This window comes from Monodon monoceros, unplaced genomic scaffold (genome assembly GCF_005190385.1).
Source record: "Monodon monoceros isolate NGI ecotype Baffin Bay Population unplaced genomic scaffold, NGI_Narwhal_1 Super_Scaffold_22, whole genome shotgun sequence".
Lineage (NCBI taxonomy): Eukaryota > Metazoa > Chordata > Mammalia > Artiodactyla > Monodontidae > Monodon > Monodon monoceros.
Window position 1 is genome coordinate 37,302,524 of NW_021703779.1, and position 14,600 is coordinate 37,317,123.

A 14,600-nucleotide genomic window follows, 5' to 3' on the forward strand; every position below is an offset into this window, starting at 1 on the left:
ATGTCAGTGCCTCAAGATGGAGTGAGCCTGAGCCCCAGGCCTTGAGTCTCTGGTTAGAGCACCCATTTTGGACTTTATGTGAGGGCCAAATAAGCTTCTATTGTTTTGAACCACTATACATTTTGTGTTTGTTTATTATAATAGCAGCTAGCATTATCCTGACTAATGTACCCCCACTAAACTCATCGGTTTAATTTACGTGCACTATCGTTTTCAATTTAAAGTTTTCCAAAGAGACTTTCTGTAGCACCCGACAGCTCTCTTTGATTCCCCTGAACCCACCAGCCCCACAAGCAGCACTTCATAATTGAAGGAGTAAAGCACAGGAAACTGCTAAACAGATTGTTGGATGCAGCTGTCAGAATATGTCTATGACAAGTATTTGGGCCCACATTTGCAGGCCACTGGTACTTAACCCAGTCGTCTTGTGTTCACAGCACAGTGTTTCTAAAAATGGCAACTGCAGGTTGCGATAGTGAGAAGTTTAACTTGATTAGTATGGGAGTTTCTTACTATAGATTTTTGAATAAAGCAATATTCCCTGTCTGGGATGCAGAATGAGGAAAGGGACTTAAAGAATGGTAAAGCCTGTCCTTCCCCTTACTTGTGCTTTCTGAGACCTTTGGGGCTTTATGGCCCCTGATTATTGCTCTTAAACTCTGGATAAACTCACAGAATAAAATTAGCCTGAACAGAGGACAGACATCCTGGCCAGCCACAGACTCCTTCATCCCTGGGGGAAATAATCAAGAGAAGAATCCACAGGCTTGTTATTCTTCAACTTCCTCCCTTCCTCCCTGTAGCCCTTTAGCCTTCCCTCTCCCTGTCTCCTTTCCTAGAACCCAAACTGAAAAAGTCTGGTATTGGTAAAAGCCCTTGTTGGGCTTTTTCTTACAGTCTTGACTTGAGAAGAGTGGCTTATGCTTTCCATCTGTCATCTTTCCCATCCTGCTACGACAGATACTAATAATACCCCAACTCTGTAAGCGTGAAAACTTCTCAAGTGCAGCCAGGGTTGGGAACCATCTTGGGAACCTGCAGCCAGATCACTGCTTCTCAAACTTTCTGTGCATATCAGTCACCAGGGGATATTGTTAAAGTGTAGATTTTGTTTTACTAGGTCTGGCCTGGATCCGATATTCTGCACTCCTAACGCATTCCCAAGAGATGTCTTTGCAGCTGGTCCTTGGTCCACACTTTGGGTAGCAAGAAGCCAAGTGACCTGGTCAGATTGCTCTTCACCACTGGATGCCATAGGCTCTCATCTGCAAGAATAAGAGGAGTCAGGGATCATTTTCTGGCTCTTGTATTCATCAGGTGATCAAACTCTATTCCACAAGGCAGGCACCGTGAGGATCAACAACCATCTCCAGACAAGGTAGGATGCTTTTGCCAGATTCTGCCAGACTCTGTCTCTTAATTTCTGGGTACTCAGGTTACGTGGTGATAATTTTGGGATTCTTTGTCTAGCTGAAATTCATTTTTTAAAATATAATCATCCTTAAACCTTTCTGAAACTTGCCCTTTGAAAATTTCTCTAACAAATAAGCCACCCCACTGAATATTTTATACCATAATTTTATTGAAGAAATCATACAGTATTGGCACTGGAAGGGATCTTGGAACCCAGCTTACCCACTACCCTGCATTTGAGGAAACTGGAAAATTGCAGACTCATTCCTCATGTTGAAGTATAATCTTCAAAATGTTAAAAACATGACACTTAGGCAAATATAGAATGGACACATGTCAAAGATTTTATTCAGGGGCTTCCCTGGTGGCGCAGTGGTTGAGAGTCCGCCTGCCGATGCAGGGGACACGGGTTCGTGCCCCGGTCCGGGAGGATCCCACATGCCGTGGAGCGGCTGGGCCCGTGAGCCATGGCCGCTGAGCCTGCGCGTCCGGAGCCTGTGCTCCGCAATGGCAGAGGCCGCAGCAGTGAGAGGCCCGCGTACCGCAAAAAAAAAAAAAAAAAGATTTTATTCATTTCATTAATTAATGAGGGTACCAGCAAGATGGTGAGGCTGGTTCAAAGGACACATATTTATGTATACTGTCAAAGGAATGCTGAAATGAATTTGCTAATAGAGATAAAACTGGTAAATGTTTTATGGGAACATAAAAAAGAAAATGAAATAGAAAAGAAATGTCACCTTTTCTACTGGACAAAAAGATGCAAATTAACATCTAACTTCACAGTCTTGGGGCCCCGATCAGATAGAAAATAGCAAAGGCAAACGCAAGTGCATTCTCCTGTACAGTCAAATAGTTTTCGGGTGAACCTGGTTAAAATGACATTCAAAGGATATGCCATCATTCTCCTGCTTAAGTTCCCAGTTTTGGGTAATTTTTCTTAACACGAGACAGAACTTGAACCAGTACCAGGAGCCCAGGATACTTTTAAACTTCCCTGTTCTTGGCAGATCAGCAATGGCATCACTTTGGGCAGCTGTTTTGAAGTTTTTCTCTACCAATGATATTAGATGACAGCCACATGTGTGACATACTCCCCTGGGCTTGCCCAAGGTTATATGGGGCCTCTAACACCACCCCTTTCTCTCCCACTAGAGAAAGTATATATGTATATGTGACCCTGGTGTTATTAGGGGGAATATATATATGTATTCATAGATATTCTTTTTATTTAAGAACTGGTTCTTAAACTTTGCTATTTAAACCAGTATTAGTAAAAATACATTTCCTCACAACTCACCTCAAAACTGACCTCAACATGTTGGCATGGCATGGCTTGAGGAATGCTGATTTGTGAGAGCAAAACTCCCACATGTTTTGCAAAAATCCCCTACTGCCTTGATTGAGTTTCTTTCTGTTTCTTTGTATCTTGCCTTGTTTTGTGCTGTGGAATCTCAAATTCCATGTACTTGGCTTGCCAGCAAGAAGTGCTGTAACATATGGAGTTTGAGACACATTGAGTGATCCTTAACCATTTACAGCCCGGTAATTATAGCCTGTGGTCACTAGGGACATGAGATCAGCCTCCAGTTCGTCACATGGTGTCTGTCAAGCCTGTGTCTCAACTCTCTAATAGGGAGGAGGATGCATTTTTCAAATCCTCTGGGTCACATGTCTCAGTGGTTTCCCTTTGCTGAGATGATGCTCAGTCAGGCTCACAATGGCTTCAGGGTTGTGGTGAACACCCTTTTCCTGGACATGTCATGAAACTCAGGGGAGGCGTTCCACGTCCATGTCTGTACTCTGCGACCTCATTCCCCCTGGCATGGCTGATGGGGTGGTAGAAACCCAACTCCACTGCGGTAGGTGAGGCTCTCTCTCTTGGAAATTTGGACCTTGGAACAGAGACAGTACTGGAGAGGTGTTGGCACCAACTCCCTGCTGATCATAACTCTTTAGGGAGAAACTCTGAATGGTTTCTCCCGAGGGCCCTGGAAGTGCCCTGGGGCTAACAATTCATTTAATTCTGTAAGATGTACCAAGTACTTTTCTATTAAATTTCACTCCACCTTTTATTGTTGTTTCTAATTTTGTCAAAGTTGGTTTCAGTTGATTAAAAGTGAGAACACTTTAACTAATAGAGGCCTCCTTAAAGTAATGAAGTAGATGGAGGCTGAACTGGCTTGAGTGAAGGAACTTTGCTTCTAGCCTTGCTCTGTCACTCATTTAATGTGACTTTGTTTTTTTTATTTTTAAATCAATTTTTTTTAATTGGCATATAGCTGTTTTACAATGTTGTGTTAGTTTCTACTGTACGGTAAAGTGGAGTTCCCTATGCTATACAGCAGGTTCTTATTAGTTATCTATTTTATACATATTAGTGTATATATGTCAATCCCAGTCTCCCAATTCATCCCACCCTCCACCCCCTGCTTTCACCCCTTGGTGTCCATACATTTGTTCTCTACATCTGTGTCTTTATTTCTGCCTTGCAAACCCGTTCATCTGTACCATTTTTCTAGATTCCACATATATGCGTTAATATATGATATCTGTTTTAGTCTTTCTGACTTACTTCACTCTGTATGACAGTCTCTAGGTCCACTCACGTCTCTACGAATGACCCAGTTTCGTTCCTTTTTATGGCTGACTAATATTCCATTGTATATCTGTACCACATCTTCTTTATCCATTTGTCTGTTGATGGGCATTTAGGTTGTTTCCATAAACTAGCTATTGTAAATAGTGCTGCAATCAACATTGGGGTGCATGTGTCTTTTAATTTTTTGGCTTAAAAAACACACGTTTATTATCTTGCAGTTCTAAAGGTCAGATATCCAAAATACGTCTTAGGGTCTAAATCAAACGCTGAACTTGAGTGGACTTAGAGATTATCATATTAAGTAAAGTAAGTCAGACAGAGAAAGACAAATGTCATATGGTATCACTTGTATGTGGAATCCAAAAAAAAAAAAAGATACAAATAAACTTATTTACAAAACAGAAACAGATTTACAGACACAGAAAACAAACTAATGGTTACCAAATGGGATAACGGAGGTGGGGAGGGAGAGATAAATTAGGAGTTTGGGATTAATATTACACTACTATACATAAAATAGGTAAACAACAAGGACCTACAGTACAACACAGGGAACTATACTCAATATCTTGTAATAACCTATAATGGAAAATAATCTGAAAAAGTATATATATATATATATATATATATATATATATATATAAAAGTTAATCACCTTGTTATACACTTGAAACTAACACAACATTGTAAATTAACCATACTTTAGTTTAAAAAAATCAAAAGCTGAGTTCCTGAGATTGGTTCAAGATGGCGGAGTAGAAGGACATTCTCTCACTCCCTCTTTCGAGAACACCGGAATCACAACTAACTGCTGAACAGTCATCAACAGAAAGACACTGGAACTCACCAAAAAAGATACCCCACATCCAAAGACAAAAGAGAAGCCTCAATGAGATGGTAGGAGGGGCGCTATCACAATAAAATCAAATCCCATAACTGCTGGGTGGGTGACTCACAAACTAGAGAACACTTATACCACAGAAGTCCACCCACTGTAGTGAAGGTTATGAGCCACACGTCAGGCTTCCCAACCTGGGGGTCTGGCAATGAGAGGAGGAATTCCTAGAGAATCAGACTTTGAAGGCTACCGGGATTTGATTGCAGGACTTCGGCGGGACTGGGGGAAACAGAGACTCCACTCTTGGAGGGCACACACAAAGTAGTGTGTGCATCAGGACCCAGGGGAAGGAGCCGTGACCCCATAGGAGACAGAACCAGACCTACCTGCTAGTGTTGGAGGGTCTCCTGCAGAGGTGGGGGGCAGCTGTGGCTCACCAAGGACAAAGAGACACTGGCAACAGAAGTTCTGGGAAGTACTTCTTGGCGTGAGCCCTCCCAGAGTCCACCATTAGCCCCACCAAAGAGCCTGGGTAGGTTCCAGTGTTCCGACACCTCAGGCCAAACAACCAACAGGGAGGGAACCCAGCCCCACCCATCAGCAGACAAGCAGATTAAAGTTTTACTGAGCTCTGCCCACCAAGCAACAGCAAGCTCTACCCACCACCAGTCTCTCCCATCAGGAAACTTGCATAAGCCTCTTAGATAGCCTCATCCACCAGAGGGCAGACAACAGAAGCAAGAAGAACTACAGTCCTGCAGCCTGTGGAACTAAAACCACAGCCACAGAAAGATAGACAAGATGAAAAGGCAGAGGGCTATGTACCAGATGAAGGAACAAGATAAAAGCCCAGAAAAACAACTGAATGAAGTGGAGATAGGAAACCTTCTAGAAAAAGAATTCAGAATAATGATAGTGAAGATGATCCAGGACCAGAAAAAGAATGGAGGCAAAGATTGAGAAGATGCAAGAAATGTTTAACAAAGACTTAGAAGAATGAAAGAACAAACAAACAGAGATGAACAATACAATAACTGAAATGAAAACTACACTAGAAGGAATGAATAGCAGAATAACTGAGGCAGAAGAACGGATAAGTGACCTGGAAGACAGAATGGTGGAATTCACTGCTGCAGAACAGAATAAAGAAAAAAGAATGAAAAGAAATGAAGACAGCCTAAGAGACCTCTGGGACAACATTAAATGCAACAACATTCGCATTATAGGGGTCCCAGAAGGAGAAGAGAGAGAGAAAGGACCTGAGAAAATATTTGAAGAGATTATAGTTGAAAACTTCCCTAACATGGGAAAGGAAATAGCCACCCAAGTCCAGGAAATGCAGACAGTCCCATACAGGATAAACCCAAGGAGAAACACACCGAGACACATAGTAATCAAACTGGCAAAAATTAAAGACAAAGAAAAATTATTGAAAGCAGCAAGGGAAAAAGACAAATAACATACAAGGGAACTCCCATAAGGTTAACAGCTGATTTCTCAGTAGAAACTCTACAAGCCAGAAGGGAGTGGCATGATATACTTAAAGTGATGAAAGGGAAGAACCTACAAAAAGATTACTCTACCCGGCAAGGATCTCATTCAGATTCGAAGGAGAAATCAAAAGCTTTACAGACAAGCAACAGCTAAGAGAACACCACCAAACCAGCTCTACAACAAATGCTAAAGGAACCTCTCTAAGTGGGAAACACAAGAGAAGAAAAGGACCTACAAAAACAAACCCAAGAGAATTAAGAAAATGGTCATAGGAACATAGATATCGATAATTACCTTAAACGTGAATGGATTAAATGCTCCAACCATAAGACGCAGGTTTGCTGAATGGATACAAAAACAACAACCATATATATGCTGCCTACAAGAGACCCACTTCAGACCTAGGGACACATACAGACTGAAAGTAAGGGGATGGAAAAAGATATTCCATGCAAATGGAAATCAGACGAAAGCTGGACTAGCAATACTCATTTCAGATAAAATAGACTTTAAAATAAACAGTGTTACAAGAGACAAGGAAGGACACGTAATGCTCAAGGGATCAATCCAAGAAGAAGATATAACAATTATAAATATATATGCGCCCAATATAGGAGCACCTCAATACATAAGGCAACTACTAACAGCTCTAAAAGAGGAAATTGACAGTAACACATTAATAGTGGGGGACTTTAACACCTCACTTACACCAATGGAAAGATCATCCAAACAGAAAATTAATGAGGATCACAAGCTTTAAATGACACAATAGACCAGATAGATTTAGTTGATATTTATAGGACATTCCATCCAAAAATAGCAGATTACACTTTCTTCTCAAGTGCACATGGAACATTCTCCAGGATAGATCACATCTTGGGTCACAAATCAAGCCTCTGTAAATTTAAGAAAATTGAAATCATATCAAGCATCTTTTCTGGCCACAACACTATGAGATTAGAAATCAATTACAGGGAAAAAAACGTAAAAGAACAGAAATACATGGAGGTTAAACAATACGTTACCAAATAACCAAGAGATCACTGAAGAAATCAAAGAGGAAATCAAAAAATACCTGGAGACAAATGACAACTAAAACACAACAATCCAAAACCTATGGGATGCAGCAAAAGCAGTTCTAAGAGGGAAGTTTATAGCTATACAAGCCTACCTTAAGCAACAAGAAAAACCTCAAACAAACAATCTAACGTTACACCTAAAGGAATTAAGAAAGAACAAACAAAACCGAAAGTTAGCAGAAGGAAAGAAATCATAAAGATCAGAGCAGAAATAAATGAAATAGAAACAAAGAAAACAAGAGCAAACATCAATAAAACCAAAAGCTGGTTCTTTGAGAAGATAAAAAAAAAATGGATAAACCATTAGCCAGACTCATCAAGAAAGAGAGGGAGAGGACCCAAATCAATAAAACTAGAAATGAAAAATGAGAAGTTACAACAGACACCGCAGAAATACAGAGCATCCTAAGAGACTACTACAAGCAACTCTATGGCAATAAAGTGGACAACCTGCGAGGAACTGGACAAATTCTTAGAAAGGTATAACCTTCCAAGACTGAACCAGGAAGAAATAGAAAATATGAACAGACCAGTCACAAGTAATGACATTGAAAGTGTGATTAAAAATCTTCCAACAAAAAAAAGTGCAGGACCGGATGGCTTCACAGGTGAATTCTATCAAACATTTAGAGAAGAGCTAACATACATCTTTCTCAAAGTCTTCCAAAAAATTTCAGAGGAAGGAACACTCCCAAACTCATTCTATGAGACCACCATCACCCTGATACCAAAACCAGACAAAGATCGTACAAAGAAGAAAATTACAGACCAATATCACTGATGAATATAGATGCAAAGATCCTCAACAAAACACTAGCAAACAGAATTCAACAACACATTAAAAGGATCATACATCATGATGAAGTGGGATTTATTTGAGTTGCAAGGATTCTTCAGTATACGCAAATCAATCAATGTGATACACCATATTAACAAATTGAAGAATAAAACCCATATGATCACCTCAATAGATGCAGAAAAAGCTTCTGACAAAATTCAGCACCGATTTATTTTAATATCTCTCCAGAAAGTGGGCATAGAGGGAACCTACTTCAACATAATAAAGGCCATATACGACAAACCCACAGCAAACATCATACGCAATGGTGAAAAACTGAAAGCATTTCCTCTAAGATAAGGAATAAGACAAGGATATCCACTCTCCCCACTGTTATTCAACATAGTTTTGGAGGTCCTAGCCACGGCCATCAGAGAAGAAAAAGAAATAAAAGGAATACAAATTGGAAAAGAAGAAGTAAAACTGTCACTGTTTGCAGATGACATGATACTATACATAGAGAATCCTAAAGATGCCACCAGAAAACTACTAGAGCTAACCAATGAATTTGGTAACGTTGCAGGTTACAAAATTAATGCACAGAATCGCTTGCATTCCTCTTCACTATTGATGAAAAATGTGAAAGAGAAATTAGGGAAACACTCACATTTACCACTGCAACAAAAAGAATAAAATACCTAGGAATAAACCTACCTAGGGAGACAAAAGACCTGTATGCAGAAAACTGTAAGACCCTGATGAAAGAAATTAAAGATGATATAAGCAGATGGAGAGATATACCATATTCTTGGATTGGAAGAATCAATATTGTGAAAATGACTATACTACCCAAAGCAATCTACAGATTAAATGCAATCCCTATCAAATTACCAATGGCATTTTTTACAAAACTAGAACAAAAAATTTTTAAACTTGTATGGAGACACAAAAGACCCCGAATAGCCAAAGCAGTCTTGAGAGAAAAAAACAGAGCTGGAGGAATCAGGCTCCCTGACTTCAGACTATACTACAATGCTACAGTAACCATGACAATATGGTACTGGCACAAAAACAGAAACATAGATCAATGGAACACGATAGAAAGCCCAGAGATAAACCCACGCACCTATGGTCAACTAATCTATGAGAAAGGAGGCAAGGATATACAATGGAGAAAAGACAGCCTCTTCAATAAGTGGTGCTGGGAAAACTGGACAGCTACATGTAAAAGAATGAAATTAGAACACTCCCTAACACCATACACAAAAATAAACCTAAAATGCATTGAAGTCCTAAATGTGAGGCTAGACACTATAAAACTCTTAGAGGAAAACATAAGCAGAACACTCTATGACATAAATCACAGGAAGATCCTTTTTGACCCACCTCCTAGAAAAATGGAAATAAAACCTAAAATAAAAAAATGGGACCTAGTGATGCTTAAAAGCTTTTGCATAGCAGAGGAAAACACAAGGAAGATGAAAAGACAACGCTCAGAATGGGAGAAAATATTTGCAAATGAATCATCGGACCAAGGATTAATCTGCAAAATACATAAACAGCTCATGCAGTTCAATATTAAAAAAAAAAATAACCCAATCAACAAAATGGGCAGAAGACCTAAATAGAAATTTCTCCAAAGCAGACATGCAGATGGCCAAGAAGCACATGAAAAGCTGCTCAACATCACTAATTATTAGCGAGATGCAAATCAAAGCTACAATGAGGTATCACCTCACACCAGTTAGAATGGGCATCATCAGAAAATCTACAAACAACAAATGCTGGAGAGCGTGTGGAGAAAACGGAACCCTCTTGCACTGTTGGTGGGAATGTAAATTGATACAGCCACTATGGAGAACAGTATGGAGGTTCCTTAAGAAACTAAAAATAGAACTACCATATGACCCAGCAATCCCACTACTGGGCATATACCCATAATTCAAAAAGACACACGCACCCCCATGTTCACTGCAATACTGTTTACAATAGCAAGGTCATGGAAGCAACCTAAATGCCCATCAACAGACGAATGGATCAAGAAGATGTGGTCCATATATACAATGGAATATTACTCAGCCATGAAAAGGAATGAAATTGGGTCATTTTTAGAGACGGGGATGCATCTAGAGACTGTCATACAGAGTGAAGTAAGTCAGAAGGAGAAAAACAAATATCATATATTAACGCATGCATGTGGGACCTAGATAATGGTACAGATGAACCTGTTTGCAGAGCAGAAATTGAGACACAGAAGTAGAGAAAAACCGTATGGACACCAAGTGGGGAAAGCGGCAAGGGGTGAGGGTTGTGGTGTGATGAATTTGGAGATTGAGATTGACATGTGTACACCGATGTGTATAAAATGGATAATAAGAAAAATAAATAAATAAATAAATAAACTGAGTTCCTTCTGGAGATTCCAGGGGAAAGTCCATTTCTTGTCTTTTTCAGCTTGTAGAAGTTGCCTACATTGTTTGACTCCTGACCACATCACTCCGATCTCCTCTTGCATCATCATGCATCTCTTCCTCTGTCTCTCACCCCAGTGCCTTCCTCTTACAAGGACCCTGGGGATTACATCAGGCCCATCTGAATCCAGGGTAATCTCCCTATCGCAAGACCCTTAATTTTTTTTTTTTTTTGGCCGCACCCTGTGGTACGCGGAACTTCCCCCACCAGGGATTAAATCCGTGGCCCCTGAAGTGGAAGCATAGAGTCTTAACCCCTGAACCACCAGAGAAGTCCAAGATCCTTAATTTCATCACGTCTGTAATGTCCTTTTTTTACCACTTAAGGTAACCTATACACAGATTATGGGGATTAGGAGGTGAACATCTTGGGGGGCGGCATTATTCTGTTTCCTACAGAGAGGGTCAAGCCAGAGAAGCTTTGGTTTTAGACAGGGGTGTCTGGGAGAGAGCCTCACTGAGAAGGTGACATCTGCCTAAAGACCTGAAGGAAGGGAGGGAAAGGAGCAGTGTGGATATTCGGGAATGGCATGCCAGGAAGCACGAACAGGCAATGCAAAGGCTCAGAGGTCTTCCCTCAGACCCATTTCCTTTTCCTGGGAACCCCTCCTTCTTGCTGCCTCTAGTCTAAACTACAGTGGTCAGAAGTTGGTGCTGTTCCAGGTGTCTCCCGAATATTACTTGCAGAGCAGAAGGGTTTGAGATTCTAATCATCATTGGTCTCTTGCACAGTCTCTATTGCCCATGGTTCCTCAAGGGGCAGCTTGGCCTGGGCTTCAGTGGGCCTTTATCTATGCAGCGTCCGCCTGCGGTGCCACTGGCACAGAGAGGCCTGGGCCTGAGAGCTGAGCCCCTGGCGCCTGTGGCCCATGTTGGGCTGTTAGGGTAGTGGGCAATGTGGTACAGGGCCCCAAACCACATGGTCAGGTAGTACCCGACTTCTCCCCGTCGCTCGTCCAGATCCAAGAGCTCCATGAGAAACTCCATGTCCAACTGCGTCTCCAATGTCTGGACTCCAGATTAGTTCCTCTGTTAGCAGTGGAAGGAAGGCGTCAGCCGCCAGGGGCCCTTGGTTTTCATCCCCATCCAGGCCCTTGTAGATGTTACTGCACACCACCAGCAGGAGTGACACCTCGCGGCATGGGGTGTAGGCTGCGTGGAGGTGCACCAGGCATCATGTGTCTTTTTGAATTATGGTTTTCTCAGGGTATATGCCCAGTAGTGAGATTGCTGGGTCATATGGTAATTCTATTTTTAGCACTTTAAGGAACCTCCATACTGTTCTCCATAGTGGCTGTATCAGTTTACATTCCCACCAACAGTGCAAGAGGGTTCCCTTTTCTCCACACGCTCTCCAGCATTTGTTGTTTGTAGATTTTCTGATGATGCCCATTCTAACTGGTGTGATGTGATACCTCATGGTAGTTTTGATTTGCATCTCTCTAATAATTAGTGATGTTGAGCAGCTTTACATGTGCTTCTTGGCCATCTGTATGTCTTCTTTGGAGAAATGTCTATTTAGGTCTTCTGCCCATTTTTGGATTGGGTTGTTTGTTTTTTTTGATATTGAGCTGTGTGAGCTGCTTGTAAATTTTGGAGATTAGTCCTTTGTCAGTTGCTTAATTTGCAAGTATTTTCTCTCATTCTGAGGCTTTTCTTTTCGTGTTCCTTATGGCTCCTTTGCTGTACAGAAGCTTTGAAGTTTCATTAGGTCCTATTTGTTTGTTTTTGTTTCCATTTCTCTAGGAGGTGGGTCAAAAAGGATCTTGCTGTGATTTATGTGATAGAGTGTTCTGCCTATGTTTTCCTCTAAGAGTTTTATACTGTCTGGCCTTACATTTAGTTCTTTAATCCATTTTGAGTTTATGTTTGTGTACAGTGTTAGGATGTGTAATAATATCGTTCTTTTACATGTAGCTGTCCAGTTTTCCCAGCACCGCTTATTGAAGGGGCTGTCTTTTCTCCATTGTATATTCTTGCCTCCTTCATCAAAGATAAGGTGACCGTATGTGCGTGAGTTTATCTCTGGTCTTTCTATTCTGTTCCATTGACTGTCTTGATTACTGTAGCTTTGTAGTATAGTCTGAAGTCAGGTAGCCTGATTCCTCTGGCTCCATTTTTCTTTCTCAAGATTGCTTTGGATATTTGGGGTCTTTTGTGTTTCCATACAAATTGTGAAATTTTTTGTTCTAGTTCTCTAAAAAATGCCCTTAGTAGTTGGATAGGGATTTTGCTGAATCTGTAGATTGCTTTGCGTAGTATAATCATTTTCACAGTGTTGATTCTTCCAATGCAAGAACATGGTATATCTCTCCATCTGTTTGTATCATCTTTAATTTCTTTCATCAGGGTCTTATAGTTTTCTGCTTACAGCTCTTTTGTCTCTTTGGTATGTTTTTTTCCTAGGTATTTTATTGTTTTTATTGCAATGGTAAGTGGGAGTGTTTCTTTAATTTCTCTTTCAGATTTTTCATCATTAGTGTTTAGGAATGCAAGAGATTTCTGTGCATTAATTTTTAATCCTGCTACTTTACCAAATTCATTGATTAGCTCTAGTAGTTTTCTGGTAGCATCTTCAGGATTCTCTATGTATAGTATCATGTCATCTGCAAGCAGTGACAGTTTTACTTCTTCTCTTCCGATTTGGATTCCTTTTATTACTTTTTCTTCTCTGATTTCTGTGGCTAATATTTCCAAAAGTATGTTGAATAATAGTGGTGAGAGTGGGCAACCTTGCATTTTTCCTGATCTTAGAGGAAATAGTTTCAGTTTTTCACTATTGAGAACGATATTGGCTGTGGGTTTGTCATATATGGCCTTTATTATGTTGGGGTAGTTTTCCTCTATGCCTACATTCTGGAGGGTTTTTATCATAAATGGGTGATGAACTTTGTCGAAAGCTTTTTCTGTGTGTATTGAGATGATCATACAGTTTTTATTCTTCAGTTTGTTAATATGGTGTATCACACTGATTGATTTGAGTGTATTGAAGAATCCTTGCGTTCCTGGGATAAATCCTACTTGATCATGGTGTACAATCCTTTTAATGTGCTGTTGGATTCTGTTTGCTAATATTCTATTGAGGATTTTTGCGTCTATGTTCATCAGTGATATTGGCCTGTAGTTTTTTTTTGTGTGTGACATCTTTGTCTGGTTTTGGTATCAGGGTTATGGTGGCCTTGTAGAATGAATTTGGGAGCGTTCCTCCCTTTGCTATATTTTGGAAGACTTTGAGAAGGATAGGCGTTAGCTCCTCTCTAAATGTTTGATAGAATTTGCCTCTGAAACCATCTGCTCCTAGGCTTTTGTTTGTTGGAAGATTTTTAGTCACAGTTTCAATTTCAGTGCTTGTGATTGGTCTGTTCATATTTTCTATTTTTTCCTGGTTCAGTCTCAGAAGGTTGTGCTTTTCTAAGAATTTGTCCTTTTCTTCCAGGTTGTCCATTTTATTGGCATACAGTTGCTTGTAGTAGTCTCTCATCATCCTTTGTATTTCTACAGCGTCAGTTGTTACTTCTTTCTCATTTCTAATTCTGTTGATTTGAGTCTTCTCCCTTTTTTCTTGATGAGCCTGGCTAGTGGTTTCTCAATTGTTTATCTTCTCAAAGACCCAGCTTTTAGTTTTATTGATCTTTGCTACTGTTTCCTTCATTTCTTTTTAATTTGTTTCTGATCTGATCTTTATGATTTATATCCTTCTGCTAACTTCAGGTTTCTTTTTGTTCCTCTTTCTCTTATTGCTTTAGGTGTAAGGTTTTGTTGTTTATTTGAGATGTTTCTTTTTTCTTGAGGTAGGATTGTATTGCTATAAACTTCCCTCTTAGAACTGCTTTTGCTGCATCCCATGGGTTTTGGGTCGTAGTGTTTTTATTGTCATTTGTTTCTAGGTATTTGTTGATTTCTTCTTTGATTTCTTCAGTGATCT